At 41.4% G+C, this 18,772-nt stretch overlaps 1 long non-coding RNA gene across 1 annotated transcript in view; it reads left to right on the forward strand.

Moving 5' to 3' along the window:
* Nucleotides 1–620: 620 nt before the first annotated feature.
* LOC128413734 (uncharacterized) overlaps nucleotides 621–18,772 on the forward strand; it is a 58,211-nt gene continuing 40,059 nt past the window's right edge. Inside the window, exon 1 of the long non-coding RNA XR_008330419.1 lies at nucleotides 621–1,009. This is a non-coding gene — a long non-coding RNA (uncharacterized LOC128413734). The remainder of the gene's footprint in view (nucleotides 1,010–18,772) is intronic.

Below are 18,772 nucleotides of genomic sequence, written 5' to 3' on the forward strand. Positions count from 1 at the left end.
CGCTTCATGTTACAGACTCTGCTAACCCAGAAATAGTACCTTGGGTTAAGAACTTTGCTTCAGGATGAGAACAGAAATCACGCAGCGGCAGCAGCGGGAAGCCCCATTAGCTAAAGTGTTACCTCAAGTTAAGAACAGTTTTAGGTTTAGAACCGACCTCCAGAACGAATTAAGTTCTTTACCTGAGGTACCACTGCATATCTTTAGATGCCAGGTGAAAATGTTTCTCTATAACCAGGCCTTTGGCTGATTAACATTCCATGCGCTTTTAAATGTGTTTGTAGGAGGGGGTTTATTGGTTTGTTCTTGTTCTTATTATGTATTTTGTGTTCTCACTATTCATGTGTTGCTTGTATGAAGGGTGCCCATGCATAGAAAAGAGGCAGTGGGGCAGTTTCCCTCTCCACAGATGCCCATGCATTAGACATGAATGGCTAAGTTGTTGGAGCCTTCACGCACTGGTTTCCCCAGCTCAGACATCCCATGCCTAATATTGGTGTCAGTCAGATTAAGCTGTGCAACCTTAAGGGCAACCTTAACTGCAATGTGTTCTACTGCTCTTTTCTCTGTGGATTCTGTTCACGTGGGCAATACATGAAGGGAAGCCAGACATTCTAAGTATTGTAGAAGTGGTTAGAATCTACATTTAATGCTCTGAGAACAAATGTCTCAGAATGCAGCAGGGGCATGTTCAAACTGGGTCTGCCCCACTTTGAAAGATGGCCCCATGTGACTTTCATCAGTACCCATCCCCAACCCAACCTTCAGCCCAGACCTGGATGTGGGTAGAAACCAACACACCTAAGGAAAGAGGCAGATGTCTGAGCCAACAGTGGGGATTGTTGCCAAGGCTGCTGGCATCACAAAGGTGCTGATGTCATCGCCTAGTAACACAGAAACAGAGATGGGCTACAGTTGAAGAGGAAGAGGGGAAGGAAACAGGAGTTGTGGGCACAAGAGTCCCACAGGATGGAGAGAGCGAGGAAGCAGGAAACAAGGAACGACAAAGGTGCAGTTCAACATCTACACAAACCCACTGGGAGACTGGGAATGCAGTGTCATCAGTGTGCAGAATGATGTCCACCATTATCTCTTCCATGAGATGCTATGGAAGACCTGAGCCATCATACTCTTTTTCTCACTTGTCCTTTGTTAGAACATGACTTCGTTGAGATCGTGGTAAAACCTTATTAGGTATCCTTTTTTTGCTAGGTTTCCCCCTAAATGTAATACTGAACTCATTGATGCCTATAAATGTCTGTGTATGAGATTTTTTATTTTATTTGCAAGGTTAAATTGTATAGCAATTATTGACTTAGACTTGAACTTTCTAACTACAGTCATAATTCAGTTGTTTTTGAAGTATCTAAAATACATAATTGTTCATAGGCTGGCACTGTCAGTTTTAACTTTTAAAGAAAGTGCTGTTAAGCTGATGAATATTATCTAGGAATTCAGCAAAACATAATTCTCTGCTCACCAGTTACTAGAATTTGGCTATTCTACTAAAAGATCTGTTTCCACCCTGGTATCCTCCAGATTTTTGGGACTACAGCACCCATCATCTTCAGCCAGCATGACCAACGGGCAGGGATTTGGGGAGTTGTAGTACAGCATTGTTTTGAGAGCCCCAGGTTGGGAAAGGATGTACTAAAGTGACCTTTCTATTATAATATGTAATGATCGCCTTGGAAATTTCTGGCTGGGCAATACAGTATTGACAGTTACAACCCAGCTGCCATTCTGTTCTAGAAATATTCTCTCCCCCCCCCCACCTGTGTTTTTTCCATACTTCTTTATCTTGCTGGGTTTTTTAAAAAGGTTACTAGTGTCTGGCACATAAAATTGACCCCCCCCCTCTTTGTACTTCCACTTTTTAATATAAGTTACCCCTTTTATGCAAGCACCTTTTTATATAATTCTCTCCCTGCACCCACTTCCTTGAGTATATTCTATTAGCTTTCTAAATTGGTGGTGCCTTTTTTAATTATAGGCACTACTGTAAACATTTTCTCCTCATAAATTTCTATTTTTGTGCCCATTCATCTTTCATTTGTCCTTTCTTGTGTTCCTACAGTTCACGTTCTATCTTTAAAAAATGCTGCTTTCCTAACTCGGAGATCTGTCTATGGCATTCTAACTTCCTTATTATATTCCCTTCTTTCTGTGGATGTACAATGTTTTCATCTTTACTCCTTTTAATAATTATGCCCTGTATTCCCTTTTTCTGTTCATATGGTTTATAATTCTTCCCCATAGACTATCATCAGTCATGTATCACTCTTCTATATTTTCCCCATCGGTCCCAGAAATTTGTGTGTGGTTCAATCTGTGACTCTCCGTTCTCTCACAAAATGCTTAATTGTTCAGTTACCGGCATTCTTAAAGTTGATGTTCAGTTGTCACCAACAGACTCAAATTCCCACTTACTGCATCTTCCAGTAGTGATTCTGAGTGGAATGCTCATTTTGCTTCATCAGTTAAAAACATGGCCCACTTAATTGGTCAGCAGACCTTTTTTATAATATAAATTTGTGATCAGAAACACAGACATCAACATAGATAAAGCATCCCACCCAAGGCCAGGTCAAAATCCTCCAACCCCAGTTCCCTAGCTCTATTCACTATAAAATTGGGGAGGCAGGCATTTCAGCAGTTTTCAGGGTGCAAATGTAATTTAACAGAGGTCTCAGGAACTATGTCAACCAGGCAACTAACGTTTTTTATTTCCTAGAAGGCCTCATTCCAGTAGATATTGGAAGGGGCCAATAACAGCCACTAGAAAATAATGGAACCGTTTTTTGTGAGTGCTGCCATTTGTTTACCCAAATGCACCATGGTACAAAACATTCTGGGAAATTAGAAATGGCAACTGTCAGTTGGACAGTGCTTCAAAGAGCTCTGGTAAATTGTGTCCACCCCTTGTGAAAATTATGCCCCTGCAAATCATGAAAAAGGAGAAGAAATCTCCCCTTTTTTGCCACCGAGCCCCCCCCCCAAAAAAATTATTAGTGTGAACATTTGCCTTTCAAAGGTTTGGCCCAGGTCTGATTCCAAACTCTCTCTCACCCAGGAGGTAGTACCTTTTCAATTTAGATACCTTCTCTGGTACCCTGTTTTTAGAAGTACATGTAATAATGATGTGAATAACAATGCCTTTTCCTTCAAAACTATTTTATTCATCAGATTTCATCAAATAACTAATTGATTAAAACTCATATATTTGATTTACTAATGTGCATTTCTACTCAAAAGCAAGCACAATTTTGTTCAATGGGGCTTGCTCAATAAATGCCTTTATTATTGCAGGCTTAATTAGGTTATAGTCACAACTGGGCCAAATTACAAATTCCTTGTAAGGAAAAAAAAGTATTTCCACCTCAAGATTTCTTTGCATTAAGCGAAGATATATATATATATATATATATATATCTCCAAGTCGATCCCTGTCTGCAGCTCATGGTTTAATAAACATATAGACAATGTTTGCTGTTGTTTTTTAAAAAAGACGGGATGAAACAGGAATGTAAGCCAATCCCCACACTGACTTCATGAAGATATAAAAGTATTTAATGACCGGTTGGAATTGTCACTGAGGTTGACTGAGATGACTGACAAGCTGTTGGGCACTTGACACTTTTAAATCTTACTAATTTTTACTTTTATTAGCATTTTGCATACTTTAAACGTACAGTGGTACCTCGGGTTAAGTACTTAATTCGTTCCGGAGGTCCATTCTTAACCTGAAACTGTTCTTAACCTGAGGTACCACTTTTAATGGGGCCTCCCGCTGCCACTGCACGATTTCTGTTCTCATCCTGAAGCAAAGTTCTTAACCTGAGGTACTACTTCTGGGTTAGCGGAGTCTGTAACCTGAAGCGTATGTAACCTGAAGCGTATGTAACTCGAGGTACCACTGTATTGGCAATTTGCTTTGACTTACAACTTCACCCACCCTGAAATCCCTTCTGCTCTTCAAGATGAAGCTTGTGAAGAGAGCAGTTCTAAGAGTGGATGGGACACACTTGGATACTGTAGAGTTTCCTCTTCCATTCACAGTTGGAGGGAGAGTTCCAAGGTTGGAGGCCTCCCTCACGTCTCCTTAGCAGAGAGCTTCACCATCATTGTCAGTGTTCTGAGGGCAGCACGGCAAAAAGAAGGTAGACCGGGGAAAGCTTTGGATCAGCCGGATTCAAAGAAGCCTCATTCTCCAGACATACCTTCAAATCGGAGGAGAGGACTAAATCAGCCCTGCAATTGTTAGATTTTCATTTTTTAAGAAAGAGGAACTGGTAAGGAAAAATGGGTTAAACACGGGTAAAGAGCCACTTGCCCCAACTCAAACAACGCCTGTCAGGTGCTGTGTGTCCAGCAGGGCTTTTGAAGTGGTGGCTCCTTCATCACAGACTCTTCCCACCATCAACCCCTGTAAGGGTACTCAGCCAGGGTGCAGTTCTATACACACTTACCTGGGAGTAAGCACCACCGAAGTCAATGGAACTTATGTGATGGTAGTAATAGAGTGGACAAGTATTGGCTTGTGTTGGGAAAGACGTCCTTCACACCCTACCAGGAGCTATAATTTGTACTGAAAATTGCCAAATATTATCATTTCCAATCTCTAAATTTAGATTAGGAGTTTTAGAATTGGAAATCTGATTTTCAGAACCAGATTAAATTTAGCTCTATTGAATATGTTGTTTAGCAGTTCTGCCGAAATCAGCTGCAGCAGAGAGAGCCCCGGGCTATATTTGTTTCACCTCTAATTTCTCTCTTACTTACACACACTTTCAGTAGTTTCTTTTTATAAGAGCAAGAATGAATAATGACAGCCCGAGGAAATACGAAAAGTAATTTTTTTATTTAATTGGTTTTGGACACAAATGTCATCTTTGGTTGTTTAGTGGAAGAAAAAAGACAACTGCTAATGGCAATGCAACCTTTTGCAAAGAAAAAATGCTATTTAAACAATAAATTGCACTATTATGGAAATGTCAGCAGTCTTTATTCTGCATATATGTTTTGAGGTGAACCAGAGACCATTTAGTCCTCTGTGTTTCCCATGCAGATGTTTATCCCAGATAATGGTTCAAAGGCACACAATGCAGTTCTTCTGCTAAAGCTGCTAAGAAGGTCTCACTATGTAAGCTGCCAGAGTGGGAAACTACCTGCAACCATATGTAAATTGATGGGGGAGAAAGAATGGAGTGGAAGTATAAAACATAAAAAATGTAAGTGAAAAAGTGGGAGTGAAATATTGTAGTAAGATTGGACATGTGGAAGAAGTTGCCGGAGGAGAATTACCTTCCCGCCGGAGCGGTACCTATTTATCTACTTGCACTTTTTGGCATGCTTTAGAACTGCTAGGTTGGCAGGAGCTGGGATTGAGCAATGGGAGCTCACCCCATTGCAGGGATTCGAACTGCCAACCTTCCGATCAGCAAGCCCAAGAGGCTCAGTGGTTTAGACCACAGCGTCGCCCGCATCGTCCCATTTAAATGGTATTAGATTAGCAAGATTTACTAACTAAATTGACCAGGGTATTGGGGGGGGAGTTTTGTACAGATACCCTCGTCAAGGAGTCACAGTTGCCTACATTTCTGTACATGCAATAGGAAGCCTGGGCTTGCCAGTGTTCATTCCCTGAAAAAGCCCTGTGGCTCGTGTGTAGGTCTAAGAATGTAGGTAGCAGCCCTTAGAGTTAAACTTGTTGGTTTGTTTGTTTTTAAATTTATATACTGTCTTTCTTCCAAGCAGATCCCAGGGTAGTGTTTGATAATATCTATAATGAAAACCTTGTATTTATCCCACCCACCCCCAAGCCACCCGCAGACAATAGGGTTAATTTTGAACAGATACTGCTGTCCTTTTCCAACATGTTTATTTCTTTAGGTGGCCAAAAATAATTTATTTCCCTTCCTTCTAATTCCTCTGCTTTTATCAGTACAGCTCTTAATTGCTCACTTTTAGAAGGTGGTTGTGTCTTAAGTTTTAAAACTCAGTTTCCTTCGACCAAGAAAGTTTACTGCCCTTCTTCTCCCTTAATGAGTGCCAAAATCATCACGAAAACATACTTTATGAATAATACATTGTGGCCCAATTAAATGTGACTGCTGCTTATTTATTGCAAGGGGTATTTGTTACCTAGTAGTCAAGTGGCACTATCTTTTGACAGACAAACCAACAACCTGGAAACACTTTAACAAAGTGGGAATTGTATAAATTAAAACGGCTCCTATTTTAAAACCTTCACCTGAAATATCATCCCCTCTCAAACACATTAATCATAATGTTTAAGTTAAAAACGTGAAACTATCTGCATCTATTTCCTTAAACCAGCAGTGGCTGCAATACAGAAGGATCTCACAGCGTCAAAACACAAGGAATTGTGGTGAGGATTCAGATGGTGGGGAATTCTTCTAAAATCCTGTTGTGAGTTGGAATTAGAATTGCAATTCGGACGGAGATGGAGACAGAGAAGCAAATAGCTGTGGGCTCAAAATGGGGGTATATATTAGGTTCAAGTGCTCATTTCGGAGGCCCAATGCTGGGTTGGTGGATCTGCTGCCTGCAGTAAGACAGTTGATTTCCTTCCAATAGATTCTGCTTCTATATTTGTAATTAAAGCAAACATTGCAAAAATGCCATGAGTGTCCAGTGCTATTTCATGCAGTAGAAACTAAACAATGTAGTACAGCCCCTGGAGCTTCTCATCGCGTGGGGAAGTGGGGTAAATATACCTTACCATTTGTTGGATGGATAATACATTCATGTTTAGGATACGTGTGAGAAATGAGGGTTTCAACGTTGCCACTTCTATGCCCATTATGTGTCGGGTACCATACTTGGAGGGCAGGAACTCTGAATGGTGAACCACAAGATAGGCAGCAAGATGACAAGGTATTGATGTTTTAGGGTAGCAACAATTGCAGTGAGGCTGCAATAACTGGGCCAAATCAAAGTGCTGCAGCAAGAGTGTTGAAAATTGCCCTGCGGTAACCACTATGCCAGTGTTTCTCAAACTTGGGTCTCCAGCTGTTGTTGCACTACAACGCTCACCATGTTGTCGGTCCTCCTAGCTAGGGATGATGGGAGTTGTAGTCCAAGAACAACTGGAGACTCAAGTTTGAGAAACACGGCACTATGCTGAAAGTGCATGAGATTTAAAGAAGAAGAGGAGGAGGAGGAGTTTGGACTTGATATCCCGCCTTTCACTCCCCTTAAGGAGTCTCAAAGCGGCTAACAATCTCCTTTCCCTTCCTCCCTCCCAACTAACACTCTGTGAGGTGAAAGAGAAGCTGCTGAATTGCAACTCATTACCAAACTTAAAACCATGGAGAGACCTGGTCTGAACAAAGACATTGGATTCTTATCTCATTATACATGACAAAGCCATTTTTCACCTTCTCACCCCTTGCTTTTTCCTGTAAGACCTATTGCAGTCGTTAAGAGTCGTCAACAGGCTCATCACAGCTATCTGCCAATCACCCATTCCCACCACCCTTCTGAGTAATACCCCTCCCCACCTTCTCACTATATAGAAGGATCTGGCAACTTCTGTTTCAGTGTATCTGAAGAAGTGTGCATGCACACGAAAGCTCATACCAAGAACTAACTTAGTTGGTCTTTAAGGTGCTACTGGAAGGAAAAAATTTTTTTGTTTTGTCTGTGAGGTGAGGGGGCTGAGAGACTTCAGAGAAGTGTGACTAGCCCAAGGTCACCCAGCAGCTGCATGTGGAGGAGTGGAGACGCGAACCTGGTTCACCAGATTATGAGTCTACCGCTCTTAACCACTACACCACACTGGCTCTCTTTGAAACCTTTCACTATGGCAACATTAGATGCCGGCCACAATGTGCATATTAAAAGTTCTTCAGAAATGCTCCAAAATATTCTCTAATCTACCCTCCACCCTGATATGTTACTTTTCTATATCCAGAGGTTTTTTGCTTTGTTTTGGTTTGTTTTGTTTTGGTTTTGTGTGGGAAACCATTAAGAATAAAGAATAGCTGACTTTCATTCTGAAGCTATACACTCAAAAAGGACATTGCCATATGCTTTGGTTGAGCTTTTAGACAATCCTGATAGACTACAATGTACTTTAAAAGTAGTCTGGGTTTCTGTAAACAAAATGTGTATTTTTTAATGTGGAAATAATATTGTTTCATTGGGTGGCTGGGGAAACCCAGCCAGATGGTGGGGTATAAATAATAATAATAATAATAATAATAATAATAATAATATGGGTCTGTCATTGCTGTATGACTATATAAAAATACACAGATAATAAGGCTAAAGTTTGACTGATTAGAGGGGGGAAGTGTTTTTAGGAAATATATTTTCCCTCAAGTTCAGTTAAAAAATTATTATAGCATGTTTTCCCCACACACACTCACAAGTATGTGCCCCACCCCACTATAGTGGATAATAATATTGATAAGTAGTTTAACTGATGAATTAATCACCACATTCTGGCAACTCTATGATTCATGTCAATTATTTAGACTATATTGCTGGAAATGATTTGAAATAATTGCTAGTGAAACAATAAGATTCAAGATCTTTTGGAGTGACAAGGCTCTTAGTTAAACTAAAAAAAAAACTGCTGTGCTTCATTACAACAAGATGGGGGAAAGTATTATATTATGTGGTTTCAAGATCGTGTGAAAATTACAGCAAGAACCTAATGAAATAATTCATGATTCATATCCATAAAAATACATAGTCTTTGAAAGAATGGGGCTGGTCATATAGTCATAAGTGGCACTGCAACAAAGTGTTGCAGTGTAGCCCCACTCCTTCAGAGGAGCTCTCTGTTTACAACTCTAGCCAGGAACTGGAGCCTTATAGTCGTGTGGAGGCATGGAAGTGTGAGGAGTGGGAAATTATCATTTCCCCCCTTTCCCATCCCTTGAGAGCTTCCCTTTCTGTGATATTTAGTGCTAGAGAGCTTAGGATAGGGGCTGCTAGCCCACAAATCTGAGTGTTTTATAGCTGTGCAGTGGGATGGGGTGGTTGAGAGTGGGTATCCTTTGTCCCTTGCCTTCCTCCTGAAACATTCCTGTAAACATCCCAGCTCCCAGAGTGGTCCCTCCTTCCCCCAACGGCCACCTCAGAGGTGCCCAAAGGACCATCTGAATCTGAGGGGAGTGAGACACGAGTATTTTCCTTTCGTTGTGACATATTTGCAATACTTTCTGTTATAATAATCTTATGTAAACTGCTTTTGTGAGAGGGGCATCAGGGAAAAAAATTCTCCCCAATCCTAATCCCCCCTCCTTTTCAAGATACTTTCTAGAACGGACTTGAACAGGCCAAGGCCCTCTTTCTTTTAACACCTTTCACCTCCTTTCTTTTTCCTTTCTCTCAGCTGTTACCTTCACATTGCGTACAGCCTAGAAGCTCAAAAGTACTTGTCAGACTGTGTGTGTGAGAGAGAAACATACTTTTTCCTGTTAATTTACAGATAGTTCTGTAAAGCTGGGGTGATGCATCCCGGTTGCATCCAGAAGCCGCCATATTGATTTTGAATAGTCCTGGTTTACTTTCAAACCATCTAAGTTTGTTTTAAGAGGAGTAGATGAGCAGCTCATACAGACAGCTCCTAAATAAGTTTTATCAGAAGTAAGTCTCATTGAATTCAGTGGCTCTTAGATTTATTCTACATATTAGAATATGGCGGAAGAATCCTGCTCTGCCCGAGCTTTGATCTTGGGCTTCTGGAGGCTTACTCCCAAGTGGTGTGGGGAAAGCCAGAGGAGCTTGACATCCTACAGAGAATAAATGAGGTGTCATAGGTCCACAACTCTGGTTTATTTGCCCTGTTATTTCTCTAGTTATCTTTTTGAAGTAATCATCCACCCTGTCCGTCCTAACTGCTAGGGAAGATGAGTTGAGTAAGCTTACTAGGATAACAGAATGGGTCCCTGGCATTCCCCTCCTCAACTTCAAAGTAAGGCCCTCCAACATTCCTCAGGTGGGAGCCTTCAGAATTCTGAAGAATCAAAGCCAGGATGCTTTTCACATGGTGAGTGCAGTGAGACATTTATTGTATGTTAATAAATATCAATGGAAAGAGCACTGATTTTCAGTTACTTTAATTAAGGTGTACATCTTCATTACCTGGAAATGGCCATAAGTGGCACAGGCATATTTACAAGCTCCCTGAATGTATTTGACAGCGATTTTTAGAGAACATCGGCTCATTGTCTGTTGGCTTAGGCCTTAGTGGTAGAGAATCTGCTCTACATGCAGAAAATCCCAAATTCAACCTCCGGCATCTCCAATTAGAGCCAGTAGATTTCTACTTGTGCAGTGGGACTTTTTGCCTCTTTTCCCCTCCCCTGCCTCCCCCCAAAATGGCTCTGGAGAGGTCATGAGAACCATCTGAACAGCACACAGTGGGCAGGAAGGAGGATAGCTCCATCTTGCAAAATGCAATGTTTGTGTAGATGGACCGTTTATAACAGTGCAAGGATGAATTCTCCCCAGCACCAGTATGTTACCTGCTGCTTATTATTTGTTCCACAGTACCTCTTTAGTTTCCATTTCTGGAGCTATAGTTGAACCTAACATTTTCCCACAATGTGCATCACTTTACGCTTAGTGTATTTCACCTGCCTTTTTGTTACCCATTTGCTCAGATTAGATCTTTTTAGAGCAGTTCTGCTTGGGATGTATTTATGGAAAGGTTTTCAGGTACCAAAATACGCTTCCAAACTGCTTCCAAACAATAGGTCCGCCTAGCGTTTATCGTCTTAAAACACAGCTACGTTGTTCTTTTTCTCAGTTTGGATAGGAGCTGGTTTGAGGGGGAACGGATCAAAATGCATTATTTCACAAGGAACGACAAGATGGGTACAGGATAGATCTGGATTGTGGCTAGTGGTGTGTGTACTCCACTTCATAAACTGGGGGTGAGGGGAGTACACTGGACGCAGAGTTAACAGGAGTGCGTACACAGCCTCTGATACCAAATCAGATGAATGCTAGCCAGGCACATCTCAGGAGTCACTAGAAATAAGATTGGCAACCTCTGGTTCTGTATGCTTCTTCCACATGTGTCCAGCTACTGTTATTGCAAGTCAGATCATTCTTCCCTGGGCTAAATGCGTTCTTGCACTCCATGGTGGTTTTACCTGTCCAGACTATTAATTTGATTTGGAAGACACTATGAAAGTTTTCTGTAAAGATATGCAGGTAAGGTTGGTCCTTCGCCTAGCTGTGCAAGGTCTTATAAAAATTTATCACTCTTTGAGGGTGCTTTATTTGTGGTAAATAACAAATATACATTAGGTGAAGTTGAAAATAAAGCAATTTAATAAGTACTTTGGGGGGGGAATACTTGTCAGTGCTGACCCTTAATTAAGATGAGGAACGATGCAAGCATGTGCATCACCATTTACAGGGCATGATTCAGTCATCCAGCATATATTGCCCACACTGCTGTCAACGATGCTAACAACTGAGTTCTGTTTGTGTGTGTGTGCTGCACACCCAAGCCACCCATGATCAGAAGGGCCCTACTATATTAGCCCTTAGAGGATTCTCACCCCATAATTCTGTTCTTCATTGCATCGCTACAGGAAATGGTTTAGGATTCTATGGCTTCTTGAATCCACCTGACAGGATTTTCATCAGTGTGGGGAAGAATCTAAAAAGGGGGCTCTGGAAGTTGAAATGCAGTATGACTTCTAAACACTCTTCTAATCAAGCAGAAAACAGGAAGAGCTTTTGCCAAGACAGCCAGATACTGTTGATGAAAGAATTTATCTTTTGTTCCATAAATAGGTTTCAATCCATCCCTTGCTGACAGAGCAAGATGCAAGATAATGGAGAGGTGATGATTCAGGGAGGAAGAGGATTGGCTAGTCCAGCTTATTCTTCCTCCTACTTCTCATTCAGAGCTCTCATCTGATGCCTGGACAAAAGGAGAGAAAGAGAGAGAATAGAATGCCTGGAGAACAATAATCTGGGCTGGCCAATCTTCCCACCGCCAAACCTTCCATGCCACCCAAACCTTGGCCTTTGCTTTGTCTGCTTCTCATCTTCTACACATGCGGGGGGAAAGAATTGTATCCACAGTGACTTTATAATGATCTTTTTACCCTGTTAAAATGTTTTCATAGTATTCACTCAAAAGCTTTCCATCTTGGATGGGCAGAGATCAATTTGCCTCAGTTGTTAAGTGATTAATTCCTCAAATGAGCTTTCAAAATATTGATGGCAGATAAGCTCTGACATCCACACACCATATTAGCATGGCTTCCCTTGTACAATCATAGCTTCACAGGCCATAAATATTAGAAGAATAGTGATGCCATGAAACCCTGGAATATAATTGGGGTGCTGCTAGTTTTAAATAATGGGAGAGCTTCCACTAGAGGCTCATCAGAACAGTTCCTGGGCAATACCACTTCAGACTCGAGGTGAGGGGTTTTAGCCTTGCCTTCTCCATGTCCTCATAAGTGTTGTATGTGCATGGATTTCCTCATATGGGGAAGCATTCTTCAATGTGATCTCCTATCTCAACTTTATTTGAAAATTCTACACAGGTTTCATCTGATTAGGACCCACCTAACTGACCACAAAATTTGGCTTCAGGTAAAATTCAATTTATAGTTTTTGAAGCCATGAAAACCTTGTTTCCCCATCTAAAAACAACAACAACCAGCACCTCCCAAAATCAAACATACGTGAAAACCTTACTTTCTTACTATACTTACTACAATTTTCTTGCTAAATGTAAACTTACCAGTTTAGGATTGTGGAATGTTTTGTGTATAACTTAGCACATAAAGTAGTACTGATTGGTATTGTTCCACTCACCCCACCTTCTTTCCTAGTGTATTGCTAGGCAGGCTTCCTCAATACTCTCTTCCTTCACCCTTCAGTTCTAGCAGCCACCCAACCTGTAGGTAGTTCCTGTGTGCCTTCCTTCTTCCTGTCCTGGTGCTTCCTATTTTTTTGGGGGGGGTGAGTATTGTGAGGCATCCTTCCCTGCCAGCAGTAAATACTGCCAAGACAGTAAGAGTAATGCATAACAATTTTCTCCTCACCTAGCCACCCCTTCCGCTCCCCAACTCTGGCAAGGTAGGGAAGCACTGGCAGGAGTCAGTGTTGGTGACAGTGGTGGAAGTTGCAAATATTGTCTTGAGTTGTGGGGGAAGCAATACTAGTGTGGAGGCAATGATGTGGGAACATTGCAGAGCAATTTATGAAGTGGGAGGTAATGCAGTCTACTTCAAATCCATTATGAATACACTTTGATCACATCTGTGGGTTGCTGCTTCATATACCTGCAGTAAAAGACCTGTCTTGAGGTGCCCATAGACACCACCTTGCTTATATCATCATTAGATGGAGAGGAGAGAATTGTATGTCCTTTGCCAACATGTGTACCTATTTCCTGGTCTTTGTGGGCCATTTGCCTGCAAGTATCCTAACAAAAGATGTGCATCACAGCTTTGCCACTGACTATTCCATAAGTTTCAACTCCTCCTCCTGGGTGCATTAACCCTTTCCTTTTGCAACCTCCATTCTTAAGATATATTTATAAAAACATGAAGTATAAATGCTTTAATTCAATTCAGTTACAATATACGTTTTGTTAGATACGGAGATGCAAGCTGTTGCACCATAAGGGTACCTAAGTATATCTTAGATTTTGCCAGTTGGGAAAATAAGAAAAAAATACAGTGAAAATTGAAACCATAAATATTGTAGTAAAAGGAGGAAAGTTTTATTATCTGGGCTTAGAAACAATATGTTGATATAAAAATTCTCTTTTAATAACTTTTGCCTTACATTTGAGGGTGTTCACAGGGCCAAAGGGAGCCAAAACCCCTATCAAGTGTTGTTGGGTTTTTTTCTGGGGGGGGGAAACAAAATTGGGGTTAGGGTGGAACTTACTAGTATCATCAGTGCTTCTCACAGTAGTCTTATGATATATATGTATGTATATATTTTAAAAAGGTGACTGCCAAGAAAACCATTGATGAGGCCAGTGACTTTCCCCTCAACCCCCCTCAAAGGTCCTCCCCAACTTTTGCCACCTGAATGCCCTGTATAGACCTCTGCATTAATCATGCAGAAACAGAAAAACCCCTCACCTTTTTAAGACAAGTTCAGAAAATAAACATTTGTATACTGTTGTTAAGGAATGGCAATATGTTTAGATACCCAGTAAAACTTTGTAATAGTATAGCATATCATCATTAATATGCATCACAAGGCTACAGTCCCATTCACATGAAATGGGAAGGGAACCGGGTTGAACGTAGTAGAGTTGGCTTCTTGAGTAAGCGTGGACACGAGTAGGCTGCAAGCATCATACTAACTGCAGAGAAACATAACTATCCTGAACCCATATAGTCATATATTGCTCCATCCCAGTAAATGAAATATCCTTAAAAATACTAATGTATATTTCTGAGTTCTCAAATTGGTGTCCTAAAGATACATATTTTCTGGTCCTGAACTTTCGCTTTGAGCTTGCATGAATTCAGTGAAGCTCCTCAATTCTTGTACATGCTTGCTTGTTCCTTGTGTGTAGGTATATATTTTCAAAGTTCTATCAAATTGTTTTGTTTGATGCAGTGACCTGAGGAATGAGAAAGCAGAAATGTCAGAGGCCCAGTTGTCCAAAGGCCTTGTCACCATGCGGCAAAAGAAGGATGACTGGCAGATTCCTAGTTTAGTGCTAAGAGGCTTATGTATTTACTGATGCAGACAGATACGGTAGCAATGCTATAATTACCAGCCTTATTACCTTTCAATACAGGATATAGGAGTTTTGCATCTGTGAAACTGGCAGTAATTTATTTCAACGTGCTACTTCTAAAAGTATTTCAATCATCATTCTAAAAGGTTTTTCTTCTTTTAGAAAAATGCAATGTACCAATATTTCTGCTGGGATAAAGGGAAAAGACCAAAAAAATGGGCGGGAGTAAGGGTTAACTCTAAACCTTCACATTGCTAGATAATAGGGCTTGTAAAACCCAACATTGGAGTCAAGAATTATTCTTCAAAACCCTGTTGCATGTTTCCCATCCTATGGACTACAGTTTGTTATAAACTCTCTGTTGTTGGCATCCGTCTGTCTCGGGAGACAATGGAAGAAGTGTGCCTTTGGGGGTGAAGTCAAACTGTTGGAAAGTTACAGCGCCTGCTGTGGCTGTAGAGACCAATTTGGAAGACATAAAGGTAAAGTAAAGGGGCCCCTGACCATTAGGTCCAGTCGTGGATGACTCTGGGGTTGCGGCGCTCATATCACTTTATTGGCTGAGGGAGCCAGCGTACAGCTTCCGGCTCATGTGACCAGCATGACTAAGCCACTTCTGATGAACCAGAGCAACGCATGGAAACACTGTTTACCTTCCTGCTGAAGCGGTACCTATTTATCTACTTTCACTTTGACATATTTGGCTGCAAATAGGACAGATGAAGGGTTGTTCTGCTGCAAATGCACCAAGGCGTTTCTTCTCTGCACTCCTCCCAGTGGTCATTCCTTCTCTGGTCACTGTTGTGGATATATGACCTGTCTGTCTGTCTCCAGGCACTGCAGTCGTCTGCAAGGAATTCCCGCATGGTGGGGTTAACGTTGACAGCCTTTCTGTCAAGTTTGCAGACATCTTTGTAATGCAGAGTTGGTCTTCCAATGGACTACAGTTTGTTACAAACACAAAGCATTTATTTGCACAACCACCCTATGAGAAGGTAGGCTGCTGTTCCTGTTTGCAGAGGAGAAATCAAGGCTAAGGAAGGTCATTCAGTGTGACTACAGCAGAGATGGAAACTTGATCCAAAGCACACAGGGCCCGCCTCCATCCCTTTGTTCAAGCTAGGTGTGCCCCAGAAGCGTCTTCCGGGGAGCAACTGCCTGAGAGTGGCACCTGTCAAAGATGCGACCTCTGCACTTGTTACAACCTTTTCTGATGCATCTAAGGCAGTTGCAGAAAGCTGTGTGTGTACAAGTCAGAGTTCTGCATGACGAATGGCTCCTAACCCTCACACCCCGCTTGCCTGAGCCATTGCTTCTTTTAAATCACCCATCTTATCTTGAAGAAACACATCTTGTTCTGTATCCGAACCAGGTTGCTTATCTCACCTCCAGAGGCTGCCCATCAACGTGAGGGTGTGAAGTGAAATGACTTCGCCAGCTATCGGCTCAATTTGCAGTGAGCAGCCCACATCTCGATACCAACACATAATTCAGTTGGTTTTGGCAGATTGCTAAAAGGAAGGCTAGAATCACACTGCCAGGGACGCTGAATTATATCAACTTGAGACAGAATCTGAGCCCTGCAGGTCAGGATTTGAGGACACTAAAGGAAGCTTAAGCTTGTATTTGTAACAACAAATATTTTGAAATGTGGATGCTCAATGCAGACCAAACTATAATGGAGGCTGAGGTTAACATTTGACAAAATTTTGCAGAAGCAATTAAATACAATACATATGTTATCAGTTAAATTTATAATTCAACACAGGAAGCAGCTGTATTGATTGATCTTTATATTCAATGTGATCATTGTTAGGGGAAACAATTCTTATATTCATTCCTAAAAATGGTAAGAAACTGCTCAAAAATCCTTCATAGCTAAAGTTAGTTTAAACACACTGACCATTTATATGCCAAGCCTAAGAATTGCCAGGCACATCACTATCAATGCTCAGGACTGTGTTTTGCCATAATTCCATGAGAATGTAGAAACAGCACAGAACTGAAAACAAAATTGTGTTTCAAAAATTTTTAAAGCAAGTTTCTAGCCCTTATGGTCAGGAACACATGCATGTTGAAATTGTGGACAATGATTTCTGAAAACATAGAAGCCTGAGAATTGGTTAAAATGCATTTCCACTGGGGCTTCCATGGCCTGCGTAGGTCCTTGGCCCTCCACCTCAACTTTTTTGAACTTGTATTATCCCTTCCCTCCTTTGGTTTGTTGATTTGCAATTCCTCCTCTTAGTTGGTCCCTGGTTATTTAGGGGGAACCCTTCTACCCACCCCATAACAAAATCTGTCCAGAGGTGTCAGCTTTTATAATCAAATAAACCAAAACACTGTGATAAGTATATGTTGTTATGGGCTTCTGTTTCAGATTTCTGTGAATAGGACTGTTGGTGTAAGTTGCCTAGGGAAATACCTTGACGTCCTCTTAATAGTCTGTTGAAGCATATAGCTATGCTCCATGCAACCTATCTATTTGTAAGTAAACACAAAATATTACAAGACAACTTGCACCTGCATTTTTGGACACCAAAGTCAATATAGGTTAGGCAAGGCCCTTGTTTTCAAATGGCTCCTACACACACACACCCACCCACACACACACACACATGTTTTGTTCTGTTTATGGCCTGACAGCTGCACATCAGAATGAAGCCCATAAAATTGTGACGTATGGGTGTATTTCACCAAATCCTTCCTGGGTGACATTTCAAAGGCTGTAGTGGCCAGCCACAAATGTAACCTTAATCACTGAAAGAAGCACATATATTCAGCATTCTATATATTGTGTGTGTGTGTGTGTGTGTGTGTGTGAAGAGCATGGGTAGAGTGTAAAGAAGGGCTGGGTATGGTTATTTCTGGCTTCTGTTGCCATTGGTTTAACCTATCTGAACTGGTCACAGTGCCGACATCCCTTATACTTCGTTAAAATGCACCACAATCTTACTCATGTTTATGCAGAAGTACATCTCCCCTGTGACTTACCCTCTGTTAAGTGTGCTTCAGGTCACAGCCTCAGAAGCGATGTTTCGACTGGAGTCCTATACCCACCTCCCTGGGAATAAGCCTCACTGCACTCAATGGGGCTTGTTACTGAGGAGCTATGTGTAGGATTGCACTGTCAGCGAAGTTTTACAAACCTGTAAAGCAGCTGTCCCTCCTCCCTCCTGGTGCCTCCATTGTCAGCATCACAACAGAAAGATCTGCAAGAAGGGAGGGTCTCTTTTTCTTTTCTTTTTATCTTGTCATTCCAGAATCCCACTTCTCGCCTTCAGCTGCTTGCATCCATATTGATGGGGAACAGGATAAATAGAACAAGCTAATTTGTAATCCCAGATAGAAAATGATGGCTCGACTGTTTCCGTCATTGAGCACTCTGCCAGTTTAAACAGCTGATTAGTCAGCTTCTGTGGAATCGATCTGAATCAGTTCCACCTGCATGCTCCCACCAGGAGCCACTTTATTGTAAATCAATCATTCTGAAAACAACTCACAAAGGGGCCAGTCCTCACTAACAAGCCATCAATTTGACCTGTCTGTCTGGAGCACACTGCCAATTAGGAGTGCAACAAACATTTATTCAAAAATTATGGGCAAGTTTACACAGTTTATTTTTCCTCTTCTTAAGAGGCACCTGTAGCAATATATGTTGCTGTATCATGTTTGCTTTTTAAAATCTTAGCTGGAAATTGCCCCCTCCCCAAATATCACAATAGAAAGGGCTTTTGGTATGTGCATGAGAAAGAAAACATGTTCAGAATTTTAACAAACAGATGGGGCAGTTAGCCTTTATTACTAAAAGCCAATGTTAGCAGGAACTCAGATGCTTTATGTCCTGCCCTTGATCCCCTAGGGTATAAAGATCAATCCTAGAAGTCAGAGAAGTTCTCCTCTTTCTTTGACATGATGAATTGCTAAATTTTGGCCTTGCGGGATAGTGGCTCATCCAACTGGCAGTGGTTGGAGAATCTGCCTTAGGAGGGATGCACAGATATATGGTTTGGTCTTTCAACTTTTCCTTTAAGATAGTTCAAACTATCC

The sequence above is a fragment of the Podarcis raffonei genome, chromosome 5, assembly GCF_027172205.1.
Source record: "Podarcis raffonei isolate rPodRaf1 chromosome 5, rPodRaf1.pri, whole genome shotgun sequence".
Taxonomy (NCBI): Eukaryota; Metazoa; Chordata; class Lepidosauria; order Squamata; family Lacertidae; genus Podarcis; species Podarcis raffonei.